This window comes from Globicephala melas, unplaced genomic scaffold, assembly GCF_963455315.2.
Source record: "Globicephala melas unplaced genomic scaffold, mGloMel1.2 SCAFFOLD_75, whole genome shotgun sequence".
Taxonomy (NCBI): domain Eukaryota; kingdom Metazoa; phylum Chordata; class Mammalia; order Artiodactyla; family Delphinidae; genus Globicephala; species Globicephala melas.
This window is the reverse complement of record NW_027207251.1, coordinates 519,272-535,707: the sequence shown is the minus strand read 5'-3', so window position 1 is coordinate 535,707 and position 16,436 is coordinate 519,272. Positions and strand designations below refer to the sequence as shown.

The window sequence follows — 16,436 nt, the reverse complement described above, 5'->3', positions numbered from 1 at the left end:
TGGAAAATATATGTTTTACAATTAAAAAAAAACCTCCAAAAACCCTGGCATGTGAATGTACATAAAACCTTATGGCTTAAAAAGAAAAATTCTTAGGCCAAACGAAGGAGTACATTACTGATACATTCTAAAGCATGAGCCTCAAAAGCATGATATTCAGTATAAGAAGCCAGACATAAAGGGCACATATTGTATGATTCCAGTCACATGAAATATTGAGAATAGGCATATCCGTGGAGACAGAAAGCACATTTGTGGTGGCCGTGGCCTGAGCATAGGTGGAATAGAAGAGACTAATGGGGATGGGGTTTCTTTTTGAGGTGATTAAATGTTCTGTTATTAGTGCCAGTGGTTGCACAACTTTGTGAATAGATTATAAGTCACTAAATTCTACACTTTTCAAAGAGTGAATTTTATAGTATGTGAATTATGTCTCAACTTAAAAAATGGTGATTAATAAATGTGATTTTTAAAATAACACGGGGAATATTATCATGAGTTTTATTTGCTTCCTGCCATCCTAAGCTCTATAGATATGAAAAAAGACACACACACACCCCAAATGAGAACAAGCACTATTTACTGAGAACTTGTCTATAGAGCATGGGAGTCAGCCACCACCACTCACACCCGGCTGAGACTCAGGGCACATAAGAGTGGGGACACTTTCTGGGGGCACAAAAAGGAAGGCATGTGCTCCCCAGAGCTTGTGATGTGAGGAGGCTGGAGACAAGTTGATAGGAAGAGGGTCGTCCTAAGTGATTACTTAAGGGAACATATTTGGCTTTCCCCGCATTTGGTTCTACATGGAAAGGACTGAAAATGATGAAGCTGTGAGTCACTGACCAAGTCCTGACCCTTGGGGTGCATTGTTGCGGTGGTTGGAGTCTGATTTTCCACATTGGCTGCTGCAGGGTGTGGGGCAGGGCCTTGTGGCTGGAGGGAGAGGTTCCCAGGCTTCCAGGTGGTTTTAGAAAATTCTGCATCCCAAAACCCTTCTTCATCATCTTCAATCAATCAGATACTCTGTGGATAGAGAAACTTGAATCAATGTCTTTAAAATTAACTGCAGACAGAATTGTCAATGACTAATGTACAATATAATGACATACTAAAAGACAAATATTAATAGAGGAATCAAACAGAATTTTATAAATTCCTTCCAAACAATGAATATGGTCAATTAAAATCACACACTCATGAACTGCAGTATTTGGTAGTACGTATCTGTGTGAAAAGAATTTTCAAATATGAAACGTATAAACCATGCAAAATCTCCTTATAAGTCAGCATTAACAATTGAAATTTTGATGATAGGAATCTGTAATAAGTTAAATGGCATCCCCCTTGCCAAAGAATTCCATTTTTCTCATTAGCAGACTTGTATCGCAAAAAAATGTACTAAATATATTTTAAATTTCATAAACACTTTGTGAAAAAAGCTGCAAACGATAGTAATTATTACAGTAATGTGGGTTTACTGTAAATCTTAGGATTTCTTATTTCACTAATGTTCACATTGGAGTGACTTTCACAACAAAAAGAATTTCAATTCATTAAAGTTTCTTCTTGCCCCAATACCGAAATCTGGCCATCTGGTCGACCTTGCCGCTGCAGACGTCAAGTGACGTGCAACTGCTGTGAACTTCAACAGGAAGTATCCAGATCGCACACGGGCGAAGGCGCACCACCACGACCCTGACACCCGTCCTCGACCCAGGCCACCATCGGTCTCATTTCTCGCCCTGGGAGGTCCTCCCCTGCGCCCGCTCGTCTATAGGTCGTTTACGGTCTGCAGAGCTTCTTCAGAGAAGCTACCGACAACCGCGCCGACCCAGGACCGCGGCCTGGCTCGTATTTCCTCCCGACCATCACGGATGCCCCGGGCGGGCCCTGTTTCACAAAGAGAAACGGCTACGACCAACGACCACGGAAGCCTAGGAAGAACTGCCGGCCCTCCATGAGCGCCCTACACGCTTGCCCTCGACAGTCCGCGGTGAGGGGACCTGAACATGTTGGAAACGCAAGCGCCACGCTGACGAGGCGACCAGAGTGGGGAAGGGAGCTCCCCGCGTAGACGTTGGTTCAATCTGCCGGGTGGATCCCGTCTGTTGACAAGCATCCCATGCCCCTGCCTCAGGGCGATACCAGCCCCCGTGACCGCATCGCGTGGAACCCGGAGAAACTGAAGTGGCCCCTGTTGAGCAGCCCCAACGCCAAGGCTGCAACAGTATGGACCTGGGCCCCCAAGTCGGCGAGGAGGCACCGACGAATCGTGACACACGGTGTACGACGCTGTTCACAGACAACCTCTCCTGGCCACACGTAACAGGACGTGAGGTCTCCGCGGGCCAAGGGGCACCAGGGAATGCTGGTCGACCGGCGCAGACCTCATCCACAACCTGCAAGAGAGCTCAGCCTCGGCCCCACAACATACATCTCTCCACATTCAATCTCTGGTGAGAACAGAAGGCGCCCACCACTCCGCAGCACCGGCATGGTCGCCGCCAGCGTCGCCGGCCTCCCGGAGCTCTGGCCCGCGCCTGGAGGGCGAGTCACATCCCTCGCGAAGGTCGCCAAAGCTCAGGAGGGAAGGGACAATATAAAAGCGGCCGCCAGATGGCTCCCGACAACGGGCTTGAACGTCAGCGCGATGGATTTTGATCGCTGGACGGCGACGGATCAGCTCCGACCGCCCAAACGCTAGAGTTCGTCTCGGCCCGTCCGCCTAGGAGCTACCGGCCCCCAGCAGCGGACGGGGCTGGGAAGATTTGGGCAGGAGGATGCCGCGAAGGAGATGCGCTCCTCACGCTAATGTGGAGAATTCTGCAGTCAGAACCCTGCCTCTGGACACTTGGGTTCCCTTAGTGCCCAGCCTCTTACCTCCTTATCAGGAGACCTTAGCAATTCACTTGGTTGCTCCAATTATCTCTGCCCACCCTACACCTGTGCAGCTCTTCTCTCCATGAGCCTAGAGCTGATTTCCCAAGGAAGACAGCCCCATGCCATTGCAGGTAGGAGCCAAGGAGACAACTGAACATTTGCATCTGGACCTATGAGAGAAATTTTATGTATCCAACGCAGGAAGATACAAGACTGAGAGGGTCTTATAACTTTAGCACCACATGAGCATAGCTTTCATGAAACAGTGATGCACACTCGGCAAGTCCAGGGGTGTCCTGAAGAAGAAACACACACACACACGCACACACACAAGCACACACACACACACACATCCCCGGGTCTAATAGGAAAACTTAACAGGGCTGGCAATGGTGGGATCAGAAAGCCCATTGTTCCCACTTCTGGGGTTCCCTGGGCTAGAATCCCAGCTCATTCAGGCAGATCCTGGTTGTTTTACTGATGGATCTGTGTGGGAGTGAGGTCTTGGAGCTCCACAGACTGTCATTTGCTGTCCAGTGCTCTACACTTCGTTTTGTGTACTATGCCCCTTCTCGTCCATACACAGTCATAATTAAGAAAATAAGAATCTGCAGGCATTGAATTCAACTTTCTAATTTGAATGAAGGTTAAGAACACAAAGGAACAGAGTTATGTGAATAATTTTGCTAAGGAACTTACCTTTATCTTTTTGAAGCTATCAAAATGTTAATGAGTAGTCTGTAAAAGGTTAATCTTTTTAAAATTAGAAAAAATAAATGATCCTTTATTGCTGTCTCTCACCAAACCCCACTCACCCCAGCACCTATAACATAGGACTCACCTGATGAAACGTCTGCTCCCCACTGGCCTAGAGATTTCTGTTCTGAGTCATTCTCTATCCCCTGTGTTCACCGCATTCCTAAGTCCACTGCAGCCAGTAACATGATGAAGGAAGCCACTGAACCCAAGGGATGACCTTTCAAAAAAGAGAAGGAAAAAACCTCTCCTGTCTTCTGTGTGGTCACAGCCTTAATGGAGGCTGGAGCAAGTGAAAGTAAATGTTCGGAAAGAGAGTGTTTCTACATTGGTCCCTGACCTGCCATATCCCTAACAGGGTGGTGAACATAACTGGCGTTAATATTTCCTGGGTGCACTTAGAAGACCCGGACCCAAAGTAGAAACCTGACCATTTGGCAAAAGATGGATAAATACAGGAATCAAAGTAAGTTTTCTACTCACCTGTTGTTTCATTATCAGGAACTCTGCCACCATCTGCCCTCCTCTGCATCCTTATGCAGGGACAATGCGGAAATCAAGCAGATAAATCTGAGGAAAGAGAAAGCAGCCATGAGAACCCAGCCTTTCAGAGTATTGTTAGATATATCAGGCATCAATCCCCAACCACTCAGTTGGGAGTGACCCCTCCCACCTTACCCACAGGCATGCGCAGACAGAAGGAACGCTTTTTCCTCCCATGGTCAAGAACAGGGCTGCATTGGCTACTCGGCGTGTGGAGAGGATATAATATCCCCATTTTGCAGAAAACAATGCAAATTATGGGGTGTTATACTTTGATTCCACTTACTGTTCAGTTATTATTTTATTAATATTCAGTTCCTAGGATTAACACTTATTCCCAGGTAACCCTTACATGATCTCCTGGAGAGTCCTGTCTCCACATCAAGGACACCTCTTGCAAAGTTCTCATTTAATAATTCTTGGTGAAAGGCACCGTCATTTGTTCTCCAAAACCCATTCCAGGACTTTAGCGCCCCACCTTCCCTGTTGCGCCCCCCCACCACATTGGATACCCTTGCCCTCAGTCACCTTGGTTCCTCCCCATGTGGAAATCAGCAACATCAGAGACTCAACCTTAGCTCTGCCCTCCATGTCCTTGGACATGTGGCCAGGAGATTTTCTATCAATTTAATGGAGGATGGAACAATCTGAGGACCCATGTCTTTTGACATTACATGTCAAACACTAACCTGGGCTTCAATGAAAAGGTAATTGATTAAACATACCTCATGGATATAGTGTTTGAAACATAAAGAAGACCTAAATCTTAATCAGAAAGCTATGACAAGTGAGGGTTTACCAGATAGAAAATCTGTGTGAATTCAGCAAAGTAACATTACCTGTGAATGTAACTAACATGGGGAGATTTTCAATGAAGACCATCACTGAGGAAGCCGCCTAGAAGTCACATGTAGAGAAATGACTGAATGATTATTATGTGAGTAATTTTTAACAGCCTCTCTTTCCTTGTCAATAGCAGGGATTTCATGCTGGAGAAGAGCCCACTGAATGCAATGAATATGAGGACATGTCACATACAACAACCTTAACTCCACGTGTGTTACACTTTCAGCCCGAATGGAAGAGACTTCAGCCGTTATTCGTCACTGAATTAACATAAGCTAATTATACTAGAGGGAAACCATGCAGATCTCAGAATGTGGAAGGTTTTTAGTCACCCTCCAACCTTAGACAACATGAGAGAGTGCACTCTGGAGTGACTCTTGCAAATGTGCTGAACGTGGGAAATAATTCAGCTGAAGCCTCGCATTTATACACCAACAGCTCACACTAGAGAAGACGAACCTTATCAAGGTAATGCAGAGACAGAGCTGACTTTTATTCACACCAATAAACTCACACGGGAGAGAAGCCCTATGTTTGGAATGACTGTGGAAGAGCTTTCAGTGACCATCCAACGCTTCAATAACATGAGCACATTCACACAGGAGAGAAACCACAAGGAATATCATTTATGTGAGAAAACACTTAGTCATAGCCATAACCTTAGTCATGGGGGAGAATTCACACTAATGAGAAAGCCTACAAATGCAATGAATGTGGAAAAGCCTTTAAACGCAGCTCTCATGCTTATACACACTAGAAAACTCACAGGAGAGCCACCCTATGTCTGGAATCCATGTGGTGCAGCCTTTACCCAGAGCTCCCACTTTTATAAACACCAGAGAATTCATACCGGGTAGACACCCTGTGTTTGTAATCAGTGATATTGAGCCTTCAGCCAGAAATTATCCCTTTTAAACCACAGGAAAGTCATGTGGAGAGAAACCCTGACCCTGTAATCATGGTGGAAGAGCCTTCAGTTGGAGCTCCAGCCTCAGAATACACAGAGAACTCAGAGTGGGCTGCATCCCTGACACAGTAGAGAAGACATCCCAAGATTTACTACGAGGAGAGCCCTCTTGGGGTAAACCATCTAATCACTGCTGTAGAAGAAATCCGATGAAATGAATGCTAGAGTTCCATTAGTCATGGAGTCTTTAGACATGAGAGGGTTCACACTGAAAAAATAGTCTCAGTGTAATGAAGGAAAGACATTATTCAGTGATTCCTTATTCCTGACTGAACAAGAAAGTGCTCACACTGAGGAGATGCCAATTCTAAAGACAATGTGGAAAATCTTTCACTTGCTATTCATCAGAAAACTCATACTGGGAAAATAGTCTATAAAGAATGTGTTAGCATGCAATTGAGCCAATAATTCAGTCCTTCAGCAATTGTCTTATTATTAAATATACAATATAAATATATAGATGGTGAAAGGTCTTGAGAAGTGCTGCAAGCAATATTCAGTATCAAGTAAGAAGAAACGAAGCAAACCTGCTTCAGTAGATCAGGATTTGCAAATACATAAACACTACTGAGTGGGTATGTGTCATTCAAAATCATGAAATATTGTGATAAGTAAGAATGAACGCATTTTCTGTTAATACTCTGTCACTGTTGATCAGTTAGACACTTTCTGACTTTATAAAATTATAATCATAATTACAAAGACTGGGATCAATCAGGAAACAACGATGAATGTTAACTGAAAATGTAAAACATAGTATGATGTGTGTTAACTCGTACATTAGGGTCCAAATATCCTTATATGCATTCCGGATGAATGGCTTCTAGAATAAATACACACATACTTTGTGATTAACCTCTGCTGCTTCAATTAATTCTATTACTTAACGTTCACTTACTATTTCTCGTATGACTTTAAAAAATGTATACATTAATTATATTTAAAGAAAGGTGAATAACTGTGGGTACATGGACAGGAAGAACTCAAGAATTCAGAGTCAGATGGTGGTTTAATCCCTACATAGCATTTTGTAGCCAAGGGTTTCTTTGTTTGTTTTGTCCAAGAAGAACAGATAGATATCTTCAGGACTGAGAAAGATCTGTGAAAGATCTTTGCAGACATGAAAAGAGTTCTACTTTAAAAATGTATTAGAACAATGAGTGGTGCATATACTAAATCATGTAAACACAAAGGAGATCCCTCACAGAGCCATTGGTAAGTCTACCTTTAAAGCTTTACTCTTTGATGTAGAAAAATGGTATTAAAAAAAGTTCCGGGAGAAAGATCACCGTAGAGACAATGTCTATTTTGTCAATTAAACCTTCAAGAAGGCTAGCTAGAGAGAGCGTAGAGGCTGCACGATGAGTTCTGGACCTTTTTCAGTTCAATTTCTTTTTCTTTGTTGGCCAAAACATTCGTTATAACCCTGAGGTCCATTGAAATCTAATGGGTTGAGAAATGGTATTCTAGGGCCTATAAAGCCCATCATGGGGACTTTCCTAGCATTCCAGAGGTTAAGACTTCACCTTCCAATGCAGGGAGTGTGGGTTCGATCCCTGGTCGGGGAGTTAAGATCTCACATGCCTTGCAGCCAAAAAACCAAAACATAAAACAGTAACAATATTGTAAAAAATTGAATAAAAATCTTTTAAAATGGTATTTAAATAAAAATAAAAATCTTTTAAAATGAAAAAAATACTTTAAAAAAATTCCTTTAAAAAACCCATCATGTTAGCTGCAACATTACTGTGTGTACGTGCATCTGAGTGCACACACACACACACCCATGCAAGGAAGTGACACTGTAACAACCATCTGATCAAAAGGGAAAATGCCATTTAGGAATTATTAGCATAAAGGATTCATGCAGGAGAAAAATAAGCTAAATCACCCTGTTCATTCATTTATAAACTTTTCAATTATTAAATATTTAAAGAGAACTTCCAACATTTCAGAACCTGGATTGTTATGATGATTAAACTGTAAATAGCAGAATGCCTTTCTCTTCATAGAACTTTATATTCTAATGCAGGTAATAAGAATCATTTGCCAAATGAAATTTCTGACGTTAAAAAAAAGACATGTTCATACATTGTATAGTCACAAAATATCACTACTGGTCTACAATAAAAAGTTGGCACTTCATAAAATAAAACTGACATTTAAAACAGTCTCAATTCTGGAACTTTGAAAAGTTATATATTTTTAGAAAGACTGGTCAGTAAAAATATTTTACAAAATTCTCAATTTTGGAAAACCTTCTCTACGTGAATTGAGGAGAGCAAAGCTAGATTTCCTGTCTTAAGATCCAGGTTTGCTCTTCTCTATATTCCAAAATAAGTATTTTTTAAATTGTTACAATTCAAAACTATACGTTTGAAAATCAGTAACGATTTTTATAAGGATAAAAATTCCCTGTACGTGCCTGTTAAAATTCCTTTCATTATCCATTTTATTCAAAATTCAACCGGATACCATTTTAAACGTTAACAGACAAGAGGATTGCTATCTTGCTCTTTATATTGGGCTCTTAATTTCTTTCTAATTTTTTTGAAAACCCAAAGCAATCCAAAATAACACATTATTATCATAAAATCTAGAATTTCCCAGTGTGTTCTGTAGTGTATATAGTCCCAATGCGATTATATACACTATTGGTAAATTTGAACTTAAATGTATTCCTAAATACAAAATAAAAATCTAAAAATGCATTTACCTATATGTTTCATTATGCAATAATGCCATTTTAAGAAAGAAATGGCTTACCAGATGCAAGAATACCTGGAAGTTGCATAATCTGTTTTTATATTTAATAACAGAAAATAAGGTAAGAAGTGATTTTTTTGTTGTTATACATTTTTATATTCTTATGTAAATTACATATTCATTGTTTCATCAATGTGATTGTTTTCTGGTTTATTTTACTCCAGTGTGAATTATAGTGCATTTACTCTTGATAGTTTTCTATTAGAAAATGATTCTTGATGAAATTCTCCGTGATCAATTAACTTTGGTAAACACTGTCACAGGCAAGAGATGTCGCCAAACCAAAATTTAAAGTAAATACTTTTATGGCTTACAATGTTCTATTTTGAGGCTCAGAAATATCTAGCAGTTTATGCAGTTGATGTTAATTTGTGTGGGTGCTAGGTTTTAGTTACACTAATTTGTGATTATTTCTGAGATGAAAATAAAAATATCTGCAGGTGGATTCCCTTCCTCAGTACAGGAATAATTGTGAATTAGTGTTTATTCTAACTGAGATTACTGAGAGTAATTTAACATATTTACATCTACCTAAAGTTTGTTTCCAGGGAGAAAATTCGCTAAAAGTTTAACTGTTTTAAAAGTATAAATCCCAGCATATGAGTTTCAAAAAACATTTTTTCCCCGCTTTTCTGGAGCAGGGGTTGGCAAACTTGTGTAAAGGACCAGAGAGTAAATATTTTAGATTCGTCATAGGATGTCTGTTATTTCTACTCATCTCAGTCATTGTAGCCAAAAAGCAGCTACAGTAACACGTAAATAAAGGAGTATAAATGTGTTTCAATAAAACATTATTTATCGACAAGGAAATTTGAATGCTATATAATTTTTGTGGGTTGCAAATAATGTTTTTATGAATTATTTTCAGCCATTTAAATATATAAAAACCACTCTTAGCTTGCAGTTCCTACCAGCACAAGCTGGGTGTGGAATTTGGCCGATGGGATGTAGGATGCAATGGCCTGTTCTCTCGAGTTACAGTGCAAACATCCCTCCTTGGAGACCAGCATTTCAAAACGAATTGATTGTACTAGCCCTCCCCCAGAAAATATGAAAACTACAATCAAAACAAAAAACAAGTTACCAAAATCTGCCCAAGATGGGAGGGGACTTATTCTTCCCCCAGGGTGCCCCCCCTGCTCATGTATGGTCCCCTCCTGTTGGCGTCACCATCCACCAGCAGTGAGTGAGACTGTCCTGACCCTGTGCTCTCTGTCCGGCCGCATGCATGGGACCAAAGAGTTCCGAGCAATAGTTATTTGCTGGGCACAGATCCTCATTCATCAATTCACCACTTTCTGTGGCTCCCAGAGGGACAGAAAGCCGCCTTTCCAGCCCCACCCCTGGCTTGGAGTCCAGCCGCTACGGGTCCACCTTCTCTGAGGGCTAATGGCCAGAGTCTGACAGCTGTTGTGGGTTCTGTGCACCCAAAAGTGGTTGCGGCAGTGACCTGCTTTTCAACCTCACGGCCAACACCAGCGGATGACTCTGACAGTTCAAGCCACCAAATATATTATTTTGGTAGGGGACAGAATATCTTCTACAAAACATTTATAAAGAACATTTCTGTTGCCCAGGATGGGAAATCTGGGTCTTTTCACACCAGAGAAAAAGATCAAACAAGTAGCACGCGGGGTGCACTGTGTAGTTGACCCCCGCGCTGTTGTTCCAATGCTGACCCTGCGCGCAACGTGCAGCCAGAGAAGCGACCCGGCGCTGCGTCCTTGGGCTCTTAAGCTACAGACCGGGAAGCACGTGGAGCCAGAAGTAGAAGCGGCCCGGTGTCCCGGGACGGGCCAGGAAAACCCGACGGCGCCTCTGGCGTCAGTGTCAGCTCGGCCTGCAGGTCCGGGAAGGAGCGACCGCGGGTCGGGCAGAGCACACGACAGAGCTCCGGGCTGGGGCGGCGATTGCGGCTGGGTCCATCCCCGCACGAGCTCCCGCCCCCCTCGCTGACGTCACAGGTGCTGGATGCGTGGCGGGAGACCTGGAGGCGGCGAGGAGAGGAACGTAACGGCCTGCAGGCCCAGGAGATTGTCCCGCTCCTCTGCGCTCAGGGGAAGCGGCAGTCATGGGAGCACCACGGGCGGTAGAGCGGGTCCTCGGCCCGGCAGAGGGCTTCTCACCGGCCGAGATCAGCCTCCCGTGGCCGGAACCGCACCTGCTTCCCTCCCTAGGCGCACATCCCAGCCCGCTGTCTCTCCCGTCGCCGAGGGAACTTGGGGTCGGAGGACGGAGAGAAGGGGCGCGATCCCAGCATATCCTCTGGCACCCGGAGGCTGCCTTGTCCTCCGCAGACGGGGGCCTGTCCCTGAGCTTGGCGGCGGGGCCCAGGGCCTCAGACGCGCCGGTGCCCTGGCCCTTCCCCAAGCAGAGGACCCGGTGCTCATTTTGAAATGTATAGTCATTCCAAATTACTCTGTTGTGTAACAAGAAGTAACATAGTGTTGTAGATCAGTTATATTTCAACAGCCAACCAACAAGCAAACAAACTCATCCAATAACAGTCCAATTTGTGGTCCACAGAGGCAGGGCGTGGGAAAGGGTGGGACTGGATGAAGGTGGCCCAAACTGCAAGCGTCCAGCCGAAAGAGAGATGAAGTACCAGGGATGCAATATAGCACATGATAAAGATAATAAATACTTCTGTCTCCTACACATAAAACTGGTTAAGAGAATAAATTATAAGTGTTCCCATCACAAGAAAAACACATTTTTCTATTTCGCTAATTTTGTATCTATATGAGATGATGAATGTTCACTAAATTTAGTGTGATAATCATTTCGTAACATATGTAAGTCAAATCATTATACACTGTAAAGTTGCTCTGTGCTCTATGTCAGTAATATCTCAGTAAAACTGGAAGAAGATAAATGAATAAATAAAATGATGCTGCATTGAATCTCGATTAAAATGGATGCTAAATGGAATTTTAGTGGGCATGTGCAGCAATTTTTTTATTCTAATAAATACCTTTATTGATTTTCAAAAGTGTATTTTGTAATTGAACAGTTAATTTAAAATACTTCTTTCATAATATTTTGAACAATTATCTTGGCTGTTAGAAATGGAAATCTATCTTTAATCTTCCCAAATCTTGCAGAATAGCTTTTCAAAGGTTCAGAATTTTGTAAAATATTTTTTTAAAGCCCAGTCTTTTTGACAATGTTTGGCCTTCCAAAGTTCTATCATGACACTGTTATAATCTCAATTTTATTTTTTAAAGTGGCAACCTTTCTTTGTAAATAGTAGCAAACATTTTGTAGTTACACAATTTGCAAACCCTTATGTATGTTTGATTTTCAATATCAGAAATTTTATATTGCAGTGTATTTGAATTGACTGTGTTAGAATGTAGAGTTCTACGAAGATAGGAACATTGTATTATTTACAATTTAGTCCTCATAACAAGCCAAGTTCTGAAATCCTGGAAGCTTTCAGTAAATATTTGTTAATAATTGAAAATTTGATAAATTAATGACTAAGGTATCTTGGATGCTCTCTCTCCTGATGACACATTTATACCATTGATTCCAGACTCACATTTTCTCTTTAGGTTCAAATGGATGCTATATGCTCTCTCCCTTGCTTGCACGTTTGTGTGTGTGTGTGTGCATGTACACAGACAGGAGCACAGACACACAAATGTTGCAGACAACATCCCATGCTTTATAGACCCCTACAATACCATGCTTTCACCCATTAGACATCCGTGGACTTTAGGGTTATAATGAATGTTTTTAGGCCAACAAAGTAAAAGCAATGTATCTGAAGAGGAGCCAGACCTTATCAGGAAGCCCCTACCTTCTCCAAATCTGAAAATGGAGCTCTCCATGTCTGCAATGATTTATCTTATTTTATCTTACCTTATTTTATTTATTGGGGGTATAGTTGCTTTACAATATTGTGTTTCTGGAATGATCTTCCACCTTCTTGATTCTGACATATCTATCTGTTCTAGGTGGGGGAAAAACATTTTGGATAAAAAATTCTGTTGCAGGAATAAATCCCTACCTGACTGAATTCTTGGAATTTTCATGGCCGGGTCCACAAATTCTCTAGGACTAGGACTCTTGTGAAAAATTTAGTGTATTTGTAATTCAATTTTAAGTCATAAGAGGCACATTAATAGAAAAAATAAATAGAATAGAATAATTGAGGCACCAGATTTGACAGTGTTTTGAGACAGAGGCCTTCACCTTGTGAGTTCATCAGTGTGAATAAAAGTTAAGATTCTGCTGAAGTCTGTCCCACATTTATCACACTAAGCGTTCTCTCTAGTGTGAGTTTTTGGTGTATTTAAATATGAGGCTCCAGCTAAACTATCCGCCACGTTTATAACATATATAGGGGTTCACTACAGGGTGAGTTTTCTCATGTCATCTAAGGTTACAGCATTGTCTACAAACCTTCCCACATTGATGAGACCTGCATGGTTTCACTCCAGTATAAATTATCTTATGTTAGTTCAATGATGAATAAAGGCTGAAGGCGCATCCAAATTGATTGCAAGCATAGGGTTTCTGTCCTGTGAGAGGTCACTCATATGGCGTGATAGTTGAGTTCTTTGTGAAATCTCCTCATATTTGTTACATTCAGTGGGCTCTTCTCCAGTGTGAAGTCTCTGCTATTGATAAGGAAAGGAAAGACTGTTAAAAGTTTGCTCACATAAAATTCATTTCTTTAGTTCTCTACACATGAATTCTAGTCTGCTCCCTCAGTGATGGTCTCCACTAACTACCCACCCCACCATGTTACTGATATTCACATAGAGTCTCACTTTGCTGAATTCACATAGATTTTTCTGTTTTGTAGCCTCTCACTGCCATCGTTTTCTGATTAAGTTTTCGGTCTTCTTTATTTTTCAAACACTATATACCTGAGCTACATTTAAGCAACTGCCCTTTTGAAACTCAAGGTACTTTTTTTTTGGGGGGGGAAATGGTTCCAAATGCAAACTATTCAAAAGCCTCTGCCGGGCCAGCGTTAAAGTCCACTTTCAGTCAGATGGTTGAGCTGAATTCCTCTTACCCTTATATCATGTCTCTAATGTGGACAGTGGGGTTTATCCCCATAAACTTACTATTGGCCTTCAGATAAATGGCTTCTTCCTGAAGCTACTGTCTGTGAACATTTTTAAAATGTTGATCTTTAACACAGAGAAAAAGTATGAAATGGAGCAATATATAAGAAATTGGAAACATATTATAGGATATTGACAATTAGAATATATCTTGAAGGGTAAAACAAATGAAAAATAAAATGGGTGGGATGTTGGCGAGATAAAGATGAGGAAAAGCACCAAAAGGGAGGGACTGAAACAATCGGTGCTGCGTTGACGTTTAGCACCAGTAGCCACAGAGCCATCCTTTCCTCTAAGGCCAAGGAATATGCAGAAGGTTAGATTAATAAGATTGATACGTTCACAGAATTGTGACACCATCGGAGGGATTTTTCCACATTTACTTCAACAAGATTCCAGAGACATTTCACTCAAAGAAACCTGCAATTGACATTATCCCAGTTCTGGATGAAGTTCACAGTCACATGTCTTGAAAGTCACTGATTCCTAAAAACATGCAGGACATTCTGGTTCAGGCTGCCCACTTTCCCCAAATGTTCAGAGGTGATGGTCGAGGGTGACAGTACTGAGAAAAGGCAGCTGTGTGTATCAAAAGCTCAAACCTGTTTGACATCAAATCCAATGTTCTTCTGGGCTGACTTGGCATATGCCTTTCAGGTGCATCACAGAGATGGGCACACTCTGAATACAGAGTGACTTTCATGGTAAAGGAGCATCACATGAGGGGTGATATGAAATAACCTGCACAGTCCACAAAAGAATGTTAATTGTGAGCTGACTGGCAATTAAAAAATGTGTACTTGGGAATTCATAAATATCCCTGCTCCCCACTACTTTCAGTTAAATCTACAGACTTAGCACAAGACAGGCAATTTACATGTTCCGCCACTTATCAGCAGTGACTACAGGCAAAGTATTCCCCAATACAAACCTCACTGTTCTCATGTGGGAAATACTTTAATAACCTTTCAAGAGAGTTGAGTGATTAAATGAGCTGACATGACACGTTTGAACATAACAAAACCCAATAAATAAAAGCTACAGGTGAATGAGTCATTAAAAAGTCAGAGAGCCTTGATGCAATGTCCACCATTTTGTGTGAGTGAACAGACTGTATATACAACTTGGGGTCCGCAGTTGCTGCCTACCTAACCTCGACACAGACCATGCATTCATCACCAGATATGAGGACAGACGGGCTCAACTTTTCAAGCCAGCGGTCCCGGGGTTGCCAAACTGTAAGATGATCCCCAACTGACCTTTCCTGTGGGTTGAGGTCCCTCTTTCCCTCCTCGTTTCCTGGGACCTCACCACTTTGACTATCATGGTCTCTCCTGTAGCTTCCTCCTGTCTTCCCTGCTCAGAGACTAATCGGAGACTCTCGATGGTTCAGGTCCCTCCAGGGCTTCACATATGGCCACAGTTTTCTAAGTGTTCCTCTACCTACTATATCCTACTCAATGCACCAATTAAGGAAAAAATGCTTTCTGTATAGTGCTTCCAGTTTCTGAACAAAGGTTCCTAAACAGGGGGAAAATGGCTGGTTTGGAACAAGAATGAAAGGGCATATTTTGTTGTGACTTTTTAGAGTTTTCAAAATAGTCAATTGTATTCTCAGAAAACAGATTAAAAATTGGAAAAACAAAGAAAAAAAGCAAACTTGGCTCCACTGTCCTCTCTGGGCCAGTCCTACTGAAGGGCTTCTTCTCTTTCTCCTGCACCCTCAGCCCAGAACAGCCCTCTAGCTAGCATCTCTGACCCTGGATGTATAGATCTCACCTGTCCACACACCTCCTCCCCTTCCAGACCCTGAACTTCTGCTCTTGCTCATCCTTCCACTTGTGTCCATCACATGACAGAGCTCACTGCATCGCAGACTCGCTTATGGAGTGAGTCACACCCCCGTCAAACCCATGGCTGAGCAGAGGGAAATACAACGTCTCATGTGCCCACTTTACCATCACAGCCTTCATGGAGTCTGGAGCACGTCGGTATAAATGTTGGAAAGGAGATGGTTGCTGTATTAGCCCTTGCCCTACTCCACAATACTCACAGAGATGCCAGATGACAGGACTAGTGCTCAGAGCCTTGACTCGCACCAGGATACACTTAGAGCACTCAGTCCAAGTGGTGACACCTTTTTATCCACCAGAAAGAGAGTTACCAAAGCAGGAGAAACAGCAAGTCCCCACTCACCTGGAGACACATTGCCAAGAACTCAGCTGCTAGTATTCTCTCTCAGAGACACTGTTTACTCTAAGCAGGAAAATCCAAGGAAAGAGAAGAAAGCCATGAGACTTGAATCCTATCTAGAGTTTTCAGACCTAAGACTCATGAACCCATAAATCTTTACCTGGGAGTGAACAACCACCCCACCTACAAATGTGAACTGGTCTATGAGAAAAGAGGAGTAATCTTGTTTCCCACAGTCAAACTAAGAAGGCTTTGGCTACTGCTTCTCATAAGGGAAATATTAGTATCCCAAATTTATTTATTAGGAAATAAAAATCAAAGAGTTTTTAAAGGTAATTAACCCATGATATTCCAAGTTATTAGTCAGTTTCCTCCCTCGCCCCAAATGCTAGGAGAAC

The 16,436-nt window shown here is 42.1% G+C and overlaps 1 long non-coding RNA gene across 3 annotated transcripts in view; it reads right to left on the bottom strand.

The window, feature by feature from the left end:
* Positions 1-569: 569 nt before the first annotated feature.
* LOC138842533 (uncharacterized) overlaps positions 570-16,436 on the bottom strand; it is a 53,514-nt gene continuing 37,647 nt past the window's right edge. The window contains exons 2-4 of one of the 3 annotated variants that reach the window (XR_011377184.1): positions 4,123-4,209; positions 3,725-3,859; positions 570-1,026 (exon numbers count right to left, since the gene is read on the bottom strand). This is a non-coding gene — a long non-coding RNA (uncharacterized lncRNA). Of the gene's footprint in view, positions 1,027-3,296; positions 3,860-4,122; positions 4,210-16,436 lie in introns of those variants that run through there. The other 2 variants (XR_011377182.1, XR_011377183.1) reach the window with 2 other exon arrangements.